General features: G+C 44.8%; 2 pseudogenes across 2 annotated transcripts; both read left to right on the plus strand.

Moving 5' to 3' along the window:
- Nucleotides 1-2475: 2475 nt before the first annotated feature.
- On the plus strand, nt 2476-4552 carry LOC309819986 (protein KHNYN-like; annotated as a pseudogene). Its single transcript has one exon. The product of its transcript is annotated as a protein KHNYN-like (transcript).
- A 69-nt stretch (nt 4553-4621) lies between these two features.
- LOC309819987 (protein FAM76A-like) lies at nt 4622-6619 on the plus strand (annotated as a pseudogene). The gene is made up of 2 exons: nt 4622-4675; nt 5734-6619. The product of its transcript is annotated as a protein FAM76A-like (transcript).
- The last annotated feature ends 7880 nt before the right edge of the window (nt 6620-14499 follow it).

A 14499-nucleotide genomic window follows, 5' to 3' on the forward strand; every position in this document is an offset into this window, starting at 1 on the left:
GACCAGGGCTTGAACCCATGTCACCTGCATTGGCAGGCGGATTCTTAACCACTGTGCCAACAGGGAAGTCACCCACTCTCACCACTTTTATTCAACACAGTTTGGAAGTCCTAGCCATGGCAATCAGAGAATAAAAAGAAATAATAGGAATCCAACTTGGAAAAGAAGAAGTAAAACTCACTGCAGATGAGATGATACTATATGTAGAAAATTGTAAAGATGCTACCAGAAAACTACTAGAGCTCATCAATGAATCTGGTAAAGTTGCAGGATACAAAAAATGGAGAGATACAAATTTGAGAAACCTGTTGCATTTCTATATGCTAACAACGAAAGATCAGGAATCTTTACCACTGCATCAAAAAGAATAAAATACCTAGGAAAAAACTCACCTAAGGAGGCAAAAGACCCGTACTCCGAAAACTATAAGAAGTCAAAGATGACACAAACAGACAGAAAGGTATACCATGTTTTGGGGTTGAAAGAATCAATATCTTCAAAATGACTGTAACTGCCCAAGGCAATCTATAGATTCGGTGCAATCCCTATCAAATCACCAATGTCATTCACAGAACTAGAACAAAACATTTTTAAATTCGGATGGAGACACAAAAGACCCCAAATAGACAAAGCAATCTTGAGAAAGAATATCAGAGCTGGAGGAGTCGGGCTCCCTGACTTCAGACTATACTACAAACATGATGAAAACAGTATGGAACTGGCACAAAAGAACAGAAATATAGATCAATGGAACAGGATAGAAAGCCCAGAAGTAAACCCATGCACTATGGCCAAGTAATCTAAGAAAAGGACGCAAGAATATACAATGGAGAAAAGACAGTCTCTCCAACAAGTGGTGCTGGGAAAACTGGACTTCTGCACATAACACCATATACAAAATAAACTCAAAATGGATTAAAGACCTAAACATAGGAAGAACACTCTTTCACATAAGTTGCAGCAGTATCTTTTTTGATCAGTCTCCTAGAGTAATGGCAATAAAAACAAAAATAAACAAATGGAACCTTAATTAAACTCAAAAGCTTTTGCACAGCAAAGGAAACCATAAAGAAATGAAAAGACAACCCACAGAAGGGGAGAAAATATTTGCAAATGATGCTAGAGACAAGGGATTAATCTCCAAAATCTACAAACAGCCCATGCAACTAAATATCAAAAAAAAAAAACAAACACCCAGGCATATGAAAAGATGCTCAAAAAGTCTACACGTAATGCTGGAGAGGGTGTGGAGAAAAGGGAACCCTCCTACACTGTTGGTGTCAATGTAAATTTGTACAGCCACTATGGAGAACAGTATGGAGGTTCCTTAAAAAACTTAAAATAGAGCTACCATACGATCCAGCAATCCCACTCCTGGGTATATATCTGGAGAAAACCATGGTTCGAAAGGATACATGCACCCCAGTGTTCACTGCAGCACTGTTTCACTGTTTACAATAGCCAAGACATGAAAGGCAACCTAAATGTCTGTCAACAGAGGAATGGATAAAGAAGATGTGGTGCATATATACAATGGAGTATTACTCGGCCATTAAAAAGAAATAATGCCATTTGCAGCAACATGGATGGACCTGGAGATTATCATACTAAGTGATACTAAGTGAAGTAAGTCAGAGAAAGACATATCATATGGTATCACTTACATGAGGAATCTTTAAATAAAAAAATGATACAAGTGAACTTATTTACAAAACAAATACAGACTTAGAAAACAAACGTATGGTTACCAAAGGGGAAAGATGTAGGGGGAGGGATATACTGGGAGTTTGGGATTGACATATACACACTACTATATTTAAAATAGGACCTACTGTACTACTGTATAGCACAGGACACTCTGCTCAATATTCTGTAATAACCTAAATGGGAAAATAATTTGAAAAATAATAGATACATGTATAAGTACACCTGAAAGTAACACAATATTGTTAACCAACTATATATACCCCAATATTTTTTGCAGAAGGAGAAACCCATCATAAAATTCAAATTAGAATCTCAAGGGGTCTTGAAACACCAAAACAATATTGATAAAGAAGAATAAAACTGGACAACTCCTATATCCTGATTTCAAAGCTACAGTACTCAAAACAGTGTGGTACTGGTATAAAGACAGATGTATAGACCAAGGGAATAGAGTGAAAAGACCATCCAATGGGGGAGAGGACAGCATTTTCAACAGACAACACTGGGAAATGCAATATCCACATGGAAAAGTTGGACCCTTACCTAACATGATATACAAAAATTAACTCTGGGGGGCCTGGGCCAAGGCTCTGGCCGCAGGCAGGGAGCAGCCTGCAGCTGGCAGGGGCGGGCACGCGCTGGGGCTCAGTGCAGGCCCAGCCCTGGGAGGGGCCCAGCTTACTCCGCCCCTGGCCAGGAAATGACTCAAAAAACTGTTCGTGATGTGGGGAAGAGAGGTCCCCGTTGGGGCTGGGCGGCCAAGGAGCCATGCCTACCTGGGGGGCTGGCTCCCCGTCCCATGACCGTTTTGCGGTGTCTGCAGAGGCCGAGGACAAGGTGCAAGAACAGCAACCCCATGAGCGTCCTCCCGAAGGACTGTCCTGAGAACCCTCACATCTGGCTGCAGCTGGAGGGCCCCAAGGAGAACGCTAGCAGAGCCAAGGAGTACCTGAAGGGTCTCTGCAGCCCAGAGCTACAGAATGCAATTCACTACTCACCCAAACTGCACTGCATCTTTCTGAGAGCCCAGGGCTTCTTCCTTGATTGCCTGACTTGGAGCACATCAGCCCACCTGGTGCCGGGGGCGCCCGGCTCGCTGATTGTCAGCGGCCTGACCAAGGCCTTTGTCATGGTCCAGAGCCGAGTGGAGGAGCTGGTGGAGTGGCTGAGCTGGGACTTTCGGCTGGGGCCATCCCCTGGAGCCTCTCAGTGCACCGGAGTGCTGAGAGAATTCTCTTCTCTGCTGCAGAGGCCCTGCTGCAGCTGCCCCTTGCTGTCCAGGAAGAACTGCTGAGCCTGGTTCAAGAGGCATCCAGGGGGGCAGGGGTCTGCTGGGTGCTCAGCACCAGGGAGTCAGGAGTCCCCTGAGTGATGGCAGGGAGTCTCTGGACACAGGACCTGCAGGGTGGCAGGAGTCAAGGGGAGAGAGACATGCTATGGGGAAGGAGGGGACAAAGCACGGTGGTCCCAGGGAGATGGATTTGGGATGGAAGGAGTGGCCCGGGAAAGAGGACTGGGAAAGACAAGTGGCCTTCAGGCCACAGGAGGAGGAGAGGCAGGGCAGGCAGTGCCTCTGAAAGGGAAGGCTCTGGGGAAGAAGGGGGTGCCTCAGGAGAGAGGAAGGTTCTGGGTCCAGGGCCCTGGCACCCAGGGCCCCTTCAGAAGGCAGCCCAACCCCGGGGAGCCTCTCTCCTGCAGCAGCTCCATAATGGGGAAGCCTCACCTCCAAGAGTGCGCAGCCCCACCAGCGCCTGAACCCCCTTGGCACTGTGGAGATGAAGGGGACACAGGAGACTGGGCAGACAAGCAGCAGGTCGTGGCTCAAGGTCGGGGGTCTCCGTGGAAACGAGGCACCTGGGGGGGTAATTTGGTGACTGGCACGCAGCGTTTCCAGGAGGCCCTCCAGGACCCTTTCACCCTGTGCCTTGCCAATGTGCCACGCAAGCCAGACCTCCGCCATATTGTCATCGATGGCAGCAACGTGGCCATGGTGCATGGCTTCCAGCCGGGGCATTGCCATTGCTGTGCAGTACTTCTGGGGCCGTGGCCACCGCGACATATCTGTCTTTGTGCCTCAGTGGCATTTCAGTAGGGACTCCAAGGTGTCAGAGAGGGTCACTTCCTGCACAAGCTGTATTCCCTCAGCCTGCTCTCCCTCACTCCCTCCCGGGTCTTGGATGGCAAGAGGATCTCTTCCTATGACGACAGGTTCATGGTGAAGCTGGCTGAAGAGACCGATGGGATCATCGGGACCTGGCAGAGGAGTCTGAGAAGTGGATGGCAATCATTGGAGCGCCTGCTGCCCTTCACCTTCGTGGGAAACCATGGTGCCTGATGACCCACTGGGGCGAAATGGCCCTGCACTGGATGAGTTCCTGAAGAAGCCGGTCAGGGCACAGGGGTCTTCTAAGGCGCAGCATTCTGCCAGGGGCTTCACAGAACACAGTCAGCAGCAGCGGGGGAGAAAAGAAGAGGAAAAAGGCAGTGGTGGCATTCGGAAGACGTGGGAGCCAGAGCGGCTCCGGCACCAGCTGCTGGAGGTGTTTTGGACTTCATCCTGCGGCGGCCGTACTGCCGGGACGTCAACCAGCTCTCTGAGGCCCTGCTCAGTCTCACCTGTCTGAGTGACTGCCACCCCGTCAGCCCCAGCCTCATCCAGCTCAGCTCATTCTGTGAGGGTCCCTCTGCTGCTCAGACCCTGACCCAGTCTCACCCTGAGTTGGTGCTTTTCAGGGAAGCACCAAGGAAGCGCATTCGTGTGTGGGGGATGCTCTTGCCTGGGGCACTTTGGGGACAGGTCTGTAAGGACCTCAACCAGCTCTCAGGAGGTTCTGCTCAGCCTTAACTTCTTAACCTTGCTTTATGCAGGGTTGCTGTAGGGAATGGGGGCTGCTGGGAAGGGTGAGTCACGGAGATGGGGACTGTCGGCCCCTCCTCTATGCTGAGCTGGGGATGGAGGCTAGAGTGGGTGGGAGGGGAACTGAGCTGGGGATGGAGGCTAGAGTGGGTGGGAGGGGAATGTAGAACAGGTGGCCAGGAAGCTAAGCCTTTCCTCCTCCTGGCTGCTGCTCTGACGGCCAGAGGACAGGACGAGTCCCAGGCCTGGCTGGGCTCCTGGGCCACAGTGGGGCAGCAGGGATCTGCTGGAGAAGGCAGAGGGAGACTTGGCTTCTGGTCTCAGTTATGCCTGCCTGTGACCTTACAAGTCAGGGGTAAAAAAGCCTGTTGGGAGGAGAGATGAGAACGTGGAGGAAAGCTCCTTGGAGGAAAGGTACTTGGACCAAGCCTCAGGTGTGTCTGTCTGTGGTTGCACAGGCTTCCTAACCAAAACCTCACTTTCAGAGAGCTGACGGTCCTCTGTCCCCAGGACCTGTGCCCTAGATTTTTAACACTGCATCCTCAGTATAATATGCAGAAAACTCTCAGGGTTCCTTCCTATCAATGGCAGCTCTCCTGTTGCATTCAGGTGTTTGTTTACAGTTGAACGAATATGTGTCAGAAAGTCCGCAGTCCCCGGTTAATGCACTTGCTCAAGCGCTGAGCAGTCACCAAACCAATGAAGCCATGTTCTGCGAGGAAAACGTTCATGTGACCTGACCCTAGCATCTTCTTTACAGAACATATATGTTGCATAAAGCGAGACCCACTTCAAAAAAAAAAAAAATTAACTGAATAGCTCGAATAGCTCCTAAATGTAAGACCTACAACAATAAAACTCTTGGAAGAAAACGGGACAAAAGTTTTGTAACAATGGATTTGGCAATAATTTCCTGGATATGACACCTGGATATGATACCAAAAGCCCAGAACAAAACAGTAAGGACAAATTGGGCTGCTTGAGATTAAAGTTGTGAATCTAAAGACATTCTCATCAGAGTAAAAAGGCAACACATAGAATGTGAGAAAACATTTGCAAATCATGTATCTGATAAGGGATTAATATCCAGAATATAAAGAACTAAAACTCAACAACAAAAAACCAAACACCAAAATGGGCAATGAGCGTGAATAGACATTTCTCCAAAGAGACACACAAGAGAGAAAGCGGCAGGCGGGGCCGGTAGGGCGGTGAGCAACGCCCGCACCAAATGCTGCCAGCACTTCCCCTTCGAGGCGCTGTCTCAGGGGCAGCAGCTGTGCAAGGAATGTCGGCTTGTACCCCCCGTTGTGAAGTGCACCTACTGTAGGACTGAGTACCGGCAGGAGAGTAAAACCAATACAGTATGCGAGAAGTGTGCTCAGAATGTGCAGTTGTGTGGAATGCCCAAACCTCGGCAGCACTGCAGTGTAACTGCAGCATTCACTGGCACCAAAGCCAGTGCTGCACACATTCAGAGAATCCTGTGAACAGGGCAAGCAGCAGGGTGCATTTGACAGGAAAGATGGCAGAAAAAAGCCAGACGGGAAATTGTTACGCTGGCTGTGCACACTTTCATACAAACGGGTCCTTCAGAAGACCAAAGAGCAGAGGAAGCACCTGAGCAGTTGTTCCCGTGCCAGCCACCAGGAGAAGCAGCAAGAAAACACTTCCTACATCTGCAATTCAAAATGAAATCCTAAAGAAAAAATCCAGGCTTGAGTTGATCACAACCAATGGCGATAGCTTTTCCTCAGACCTGACTCTGGACTCACCAGGCACTGACCACTCTGTCACCTTTGCCCAAAGGAAGAAGCAGCCACTCTGAAGAAGATGCCGCATCAAAAGGATCAGATGATTTTAGAGAAGAGAAGAAGGTCACGGAGTTGAAGGCTGATTCTCAATACCAAGCATCTCAGATGAGAGCCAAAATGAACCAGATGGAGAAAACCCACAAACAATTGCAGGCCAAAAACCGAGAGCTCCTGAAGCCAAGCAGCTGCCTTGTCCAAGAACAAGAAGTCAGAGAAGTCAGGAGCTATAACCTCTCCGTGAGAGACCACGAGAGACCACAAGGACGCTCCTGGCAATAGCAACGGATTCCTGGGTTAGGGTGGCAACCTGGCTGTTCTCTGGGAATTGCAAGCTTTCTTAAGAAATCTCTGTTTTACTATAGTTACCCTTCTTTGTGCGATTGCAGTGGGCTGAATGGAAACACCTGCTTTGTGCTGTATTATGACTGCATGCTTGAATGATTTGGGGTTTCAGGCTCGCTCTCTCTCATCTCTCCCTCACTCCCCTCTCTCTATCCCAAACCCTTCTCTCAGTACTACCGTCTCTCTCGTTACTTGTGCATGTGTGTGCTGGTCACTGCAGAATGGCTTTTTGTTTTTGGTCCATCATTGCATCCTGCCACACCCATGAGCAAACACTTTGGCATTAATTACATCACTGCCACCCTCTGAACTTTGAAAACTGCCACCTTAAGACTTGGTACCGTGGAAGAGACTTTTTCTCTCCAATAAACCTTTTGCTTCAGGGTATACTCTTTGGTTTTTTTCCAGGTATATTATGTATGAACTTTATACTACGTATAGCCAGAGTTTTTAAAAAAACAAACTTTTTCTTGATAAAGGAATAATGATAGCCTAGCTCATTCTTCTTGTAAAAGTGATGCCTCTTAAAAAGAAGTCCTGGGGCTTCCCTGATGGCACAGTGGTTGAGAGTCCGCCTGCCGATGCAGGGGACACGGGTTCGTGCCCCGGTCTGGGAAGATCCCACATGCGGCAGAGCGGCTGGGCCCGTGAGCCATGGCCGCTGGGCCTGCGCGTCCGGAGCCTGTGCTCCGCAACGGGAGAGGCCACAACAGTGAGAGGCCCGCGTACTGCAAAAAAAAAAAAAGAAGTGCTACTCTCTAGCGTTTAGTAAAAGAATCAGATCTTTTCTTTGTTACCTTGGAGTCTTAAAAACTGATGGCTAAGGTGAAACAATTCAATATGTAAGTATGGAGTTAAGTATCTTCTTACATACTCTTCCAAGAAATCCTCCAAAAGGCACCTAAGGGCAGAAAGAAAGGTTGTCCAGGTTGTACTGGACACTTCTCTCCCCTACCGCTTTCTTGATTGTTTTATGTGACTGATTTTAAATTCTCACACTGCCACCTATTTTTTAAAAAATACCCGTACATCCGTTGTCATACTGGGCCATTTTCAGGTAACTTTTTTTTTTTTTTACCTGATTCAAAATGGGATAATATTTGGACTACAGAGCATTTTGGAGGTTAGTATGAGCTGCTCTAGTAGGGACCATAAGTCTGACTGGGGCAGTGGTATCACTCCACCTCTTCCCCACTCCTCCCTACCCAGCCCTGCTTTTAATGTAAATGTGTTGAAAACAGGTGCTTCTCTATCAAAAGCAGCTTGGCCCCAGCCTGAATTTTGTCCTGTTTTCCCTTCAGGCCTTTTCCAGGTGAGAGGATAGATTGGCATTTCTAGCCATTGTCTCAGGTTCTCTATGTGATGTTTGTGAAAGGAACTAGAGATGTGTAGTGTGCCATGAAACAGGAAAACCAGCTACCTTGGAATCATTAGTGCAGGGGGCGGAACTAGAGTTAGAGGTAATCATAAGGGCAGACGACATTTGTACCTCAGTCTACCAAAAGTGTAGCAGTAAGTTTAACTTGCTAGGCGTTTCCGAGGAGCAAATGCTTCTAATTGGTGAGCATTCTCACAAGGCTCAGCTATGGCCTTAGAAAGGCCCTGTCACAGTCCGATAAATTGTAGCTGGGACTGTGTGTATTTTTGATTGGACTAGCACAACCAACAGGTGTAATTTAATTAATGGTTACAGGACATAGTACTCCATTATTCCCCCCGGGCTCAAAAAACTCTTATCTCATAGGGGTTTAAACCCCCCTTACCCCTTACAAAACTGATGGTCTGCTTTAATATTCACCACCCCCCTACACTGCTTCGTCCCTAGATCTACGTGCACTTTTTTTTAATAAATCAACACTAAATCGGACACAAGCCCCATAATGAAATCATACAAATAATTTTCTACTCCACGGGTTAATGTAGCTTAAATTTTTATAAAGCAAGACACTGAAAATGTCTAGATGGGCATTACTGCCCCATCAACACAAAGGTTTGGTCCTAGCCTTTCTATTAGTTCTTAGCAGACTTACACATGCAAGCATCCGCATCCCAGTGAGAATGCCCTCCAAATCATTAGAGACTAAAAGGAGCGGGTATCAAGCACACTACGCTAGTAGCTCATAATGGCTAACTAGGGTTGGTAAATTTCGTGCCAGCCACCGCGGTCATATGATTGACCCAAATTAACAGACACCCGGCGTAAAGAGTGTCAAGGAGCAATACAAAAATAAAGTCAAGCCTTAATTAAGCTGTAAAAAGCCATAATTAAAATTAAGTTAAACTACGAAAGTAACTTTATCATAAACTGAGTACACGACAACTAAGACCCAAACTGGGATTAGATACCCCACTATGCTTAGTCGTAAACTTAAATAGTCCTAAAACAAGACTATTCGCCAGAGTACTATCGGCAACAGCCCACAACTCAAAGGACTTGGCGGTGCTTCATATCCTTCTAGAGGAGCCTGTTCTGTAAACGATAAACCCCGATCAACCTCACCAATCCTTGCTACTTCAGTCTATATACCGCCATCTTCAGCAAACCCTAAAAAAGGAACGAAAGCAAGCACAACTATCGCACATAAAAACGTTAGGTCAAGGCGTAACCTATGGATTGGGAAGAAATGGGCTACATTTTCTATAATAAGAACACCCCTTATAACCCACACGAAAGTTTTTATGAAACCTAAAAACTAAAGGAGGATTTAGCAGTAAATTAAGAATAGAATGCTTAATTGAATAAGGCCATGAAGCACGCACACACCGCCCGTCACCCTCCTCAAGTGCCATAGCAAAGCCCCAGATCGCTAACCCATGCTAAGCAAGCGTACAAGAGGAGACAAGTCGTAACAAGGTAAGCATACCGGAAGGTGTGCTTGGATAAACAAGATGTAGCTTAAATAAAGCATCTAGTTTACACCTGGAAGATTTCACAACTTGTGCACATCTTGAACTATATCTAGCCCATACCCCTCCCCATTACTACTACTATAAGTTAATCAAATAAAACATTTACCATACATTTAAAGTATAGGAGATAGAAATTTAAATATCAGTGGCGCTATAGAGAAAGTACTGTAAGGGAAAAGATGAAAGAATTATTAAAAGTAGAAAAAAGCAAAGCTTACCCCTTGTACCTTTTGCATAATGACTTAACTAGTAATAATTTAGCAAAGAGATCTTAAGTTAAATTACCCAAAACCAGACGAGCTACTTATAAGCAGTAACTAGAACAAACTCATCTATGTGGCAAAATAGTGAGAAGACTTGTAAGTAGAGGTGAAAAGCCTAACGAGCCTGGCGATAGCTGGTTGTCCAAGAAAGGAATTTCAGTTCAACATTAAACAATACTAAAAACCACAGCAAGGTTCAACGTATGTTTAATTGTTAGTCTAAAAAGGTACAGCTTTTTAGAAATGGATACAACCTTTACTAGAGAGTAATATAAAACTTAAACCATAGTTGGCCTAAAAGCAGCCACCAATTAAGAAAGCGTTCAAGCTCAACAACAAAAATAAGTTTTAATTTCAACAATAAGTAAAATAACTCCTGGCCTGACTACTGGACTAATCTATTTAATTATAGAAGAAATACTGTTAACATGAGTAACAAGAAAAATTTTCTCCTCGCACAAGCTTATATCAGTGACTGATAATATACTGATAGTTAACAGCCAATAAATATAACCTAACACTCAACTATTTATTAAACATACTGTTAACCCAACACAGGTGTGCACCAAGGAAAGATTAAAAAAAGTAAAAGGAACTCGGCAAACACAAACCCCACCTGTTTACCAAAAACATCACCTCTAGCATAACCAGTATTAGAGGCACTGCCTGCCCAGTGACAATCGTTAAACGGCCGCGGTATCTTGACCGTGCAAAGGCAGCATAATCACTTGTTGTCTAAATAAGGACTTGTATGAATGGCCACACGAGGGTTTTACCGTCTCTTACTTTTAATCAGTGAAACTGACCTCCCCGTGAAGAGGCGGGGATAACACAATAAGACGAGAAGACCCTATGGAGCTTTAATTAATCAACCCAAAAAGCACAAAATACCACCACCAAGGGATAACAAAGCTTTATATGAGTTGACAATTTCGGTTGGGGTGCCCTCGGAGTATAAAAAGCCCTCCGAGTGATTAAAACCTAGGCCTACTAGCCAAAGTATAATATCACTTATTGATCCAAAATTTTGATCAACGGAACAAGTTACCCTAGGGATAACAGCGCAATCCTATTCTAGAGTCCATATCGACAGTAGGGTTTACGACCTCGATGTTGGATCAGGACATCCTAATGCTGCAGCAGCTATTAAGGGTTCGTTTGTTCAACGATTAAAGTCCTACGTGATCTGAGTTCAGACCGGAGTAATCCAGGTCGGTTTCTATCTATTACGCATTTCTCCCAGTACGAAAGGACAAGAGAAATAAGGCCAACTTTAAAAAAGCGCCTTCAAACAATTAGTGACCCAGTCTCAACCTAATAAACTAGCGCAAACATACTCTGCCCAAGACCAGGGCTTTGTTGAAGTGGCAGAGTACGGCAATTGCATAAAACTTAAGCTTTTATACCCAGAGGTTCAAATCCTCTCTTCAACGAATGTTTATAATTAACATTTTAACACTCATCCTTCCCATTCTTTTAGCTGTAGCATTTCTAACATTAGTAGAACGCAAAATCCTAGGCTACATACAACTCCGAAAAGGACCAAACATCGTAGGTCCATATGGCTTATTACAACCCTTCGCCGATGCAATCAAACTATTCACCAAAGAACCCTTACGACCAGCCACTTCCTCCACCACCATATTCATCATCGCACCCGTACTCGCACTAACCCTGGCCCTCACAATATGAGCTCCCCTACCCATAGCACACCCCCTCATCAACATAAACCTAGGCGTACTCTTCATATTAGCAATATCAAGCCTAGCTGTCTCCTCTATTCTATGATCCGGATGAGCTTCTAATTCAAAATACGCCTTAATCGGAGCACTACGAGCAGTAGCACAAACAATCTCACATGAAGTAACATTAGCTATTATTCTTCTAGCTGTACTTCTAATAAATGGCTCCTTCACTCTATCCACACTAAACACTACACAAGAAAAACTATGACTACTCTTCCCCTCATGACCATTAGCCATAATATGATTTATTTCCACCTTAGCAGAAACTAACCGAGCCCCTTTCGACCTCACAGAAGGAGAATCAGAACTCGTATCTGGCTTTAAAGTAGAATATGCAGCAGGCCCTTGCGCCCTGTTCTTCCTAGCAGAATAGGCTAACATTATCATAATAAACATACTCACAACTATCTTATTTCTAGGAGCATTCCACGACCCCTACACACCAGAACTATGCACAACAAACCTAATCGTTAAATCGCTACTATTAACAATATCCTTCCTATGAATCCGAGCATCCTACCCCCGATTCCGATATGACCAACTAATACACATCCTCTGAAAAAACTTCCTCCCACTGACACTAGCTCTCTGCATATGACACATCTCACTGCCCATTATAACAGCAGGCATCCCACCCCAAACATAAAATAAGAAATATGTCTTACAAAAGAATTACTTTGATAGAGTAAATAATAGAGGTTTGAGTCCTCTTGTTTCTAGAATAATAGGAATCGAACCTACCCTTAAGAATTCAAAATTCTCCGTGCTACCACACTACACCATAATCTATAGTAAGGTCAGCTAAATAAGCTACCGGGCCCGTACCCCGGAAATGTTGGTTCATATCCTTCCCATACTAATTAACCCATTCGTCTCCATCACCCTATTAACAACCCTCGTCCTAAGCACAATAATTGTAACCATTAGCTCCCATTGACTGTTCGCCTGAATTGGACTAGAAATAAACATGATAGCCATCACTCCTATCATAATAAAAAAACCTAATCCTCGAGCCACAGAAGCCTCAGCCAGATACTTTCTAACACAAGCCACAGCATCCTCATTACTCATACTAGCAATTATTATTAACCTAATACACTCCAGCCAATGAACTATCATAAAATTATTCGACCCAACAGCATCCGTTCTAATAACAATAGCTTTAGCCATTAAACTAGGATTATCCCCTTTTCACTTTTGAGTACCAGAAGTTACACAAGGTGTTCCCCTAAGCACAGGACCAATTCTACTTACGTGACAAAAACTCGCACCCATCTCAATCCTTTATCAAATCTCACCGTCAATCAATCTACACCTAATAATCACTATATCCTTTCTATCGATTCTAATAGGAGGCTGAGGTGGACTAAACCAAACGCAACTCCGAAAAATCATAGCCTACTCATCAATTGCTCACATAGGATGAATAACCGCTATTTTATTATACGACCCAGCCCTCACCCTACTAAATCTATTAATTTACATTGTAATAACCGTCACCATATTTATGCTACTTATCCAAAACTCCACTACCACCACACTACTACTATCCCAAACATGAAATACAATACCTGTTATAACAACCTTTACTATGCTCACCCTACTCTCCATAGGAGGACTTCCTCCACTCACAGGCTTTATACCCAAATGAATGATTATTCAAGAACTAACAAAAAATGATACCCTCATCCTACCCACCCTCATAGCCATCACAGCTCTACTCAACCTATATTTCTATATACGCCTTACCTACTCCACAGCATTAACCCTATTCCAACAACATAAAAATAAAATGACAATTCTACTCCACAAAACAGATAACCCTTCTACCAACAGCAATCGTACTATCCACAATACTTCTACCTCTTACACCAGCACTCTTTGTCCTACTATAGGGGTTTAGGTTAAATAAGACCAAGAGCCTTCAAAGCCCTAAGCAAGTATAATTCTACTTAACCCCTGCCCAATAAGGATTGCAAGACCATATCTCACATCAACTGAATGCAAATCAAACACTTTAATTAAGCTAAATCCTCACTAGATTGGAGGGATACATCTCCCACGAACTTTTAGTTAACAGCTAAATACCCTAATAAACTGGCTTCAATCTACTTCTCCCGCCGCGAGAAAAAAAAGGCGGGAGAAGTCCCGGCAGGATTGAAGCTGCTTCTTTGAATTTGCAATTCAAAATGATTACTCACCACAGGACTTGGCAAAAAGAGGACTTTACCCCTGTCTTTACATTTACAGTCTAATGCCTACTCGGCCATTTTACCTATGTTCATAAACCGATGACTATTCTCTACCGATCACAAAGACATTGGTACCCTGTATTTACTATCTGGCGCCTGGGCAGGAATAGTGGGTACTGGTCTGAGCTTGCTGATTCGTGCTGAATTAGGTCAGCCTGGCACACTTATCGGAGACGACCAACTTTATAATGTTCTAGTAACAGCCCACGCCTTCGTAATCATTTTCTTTATGGTTATACCTATCATAATTGGGGGATCTGGAAACTGACTAGTTCCCTTGATAATTGGAGCCCCTGACATAGCATTCCCTTGTCTAAACAACATAAGCTTCTGACTACTTCCCCCTTCCTTTCTACTACTGACAGCATCTTCAATCACTGAAGCCGGCGCAGGCACAGGCTGAACTGTATATCCTCCTCTAGCCGGAAACCTAGCACACGCAGGAGCCTCAGTAGACCTTACTATTTTCTCTCTACATTTAGCCAGTATATCTTCAATCCTGGGGGCTATTAACTTCATTACAACTATTATTAATATAAAACCGCCCGCTATAACCCAATACCAAACACCTCTCTTCGTGTGATCAGTCTTGGTCACAGCAGTTTTACT

Source organism: Grampus griseus (assembly GCF_964374135.1).
Source record: "Grampus griseus genome assembly, chromosome: 3".
Taxonomy (NCBI): domain Eukaryota; kingdom Metazoa; phylum Chordata; class Mammalia; order Artiodactyla; family Delphinidae; genus Grampus; species Grampus griseus.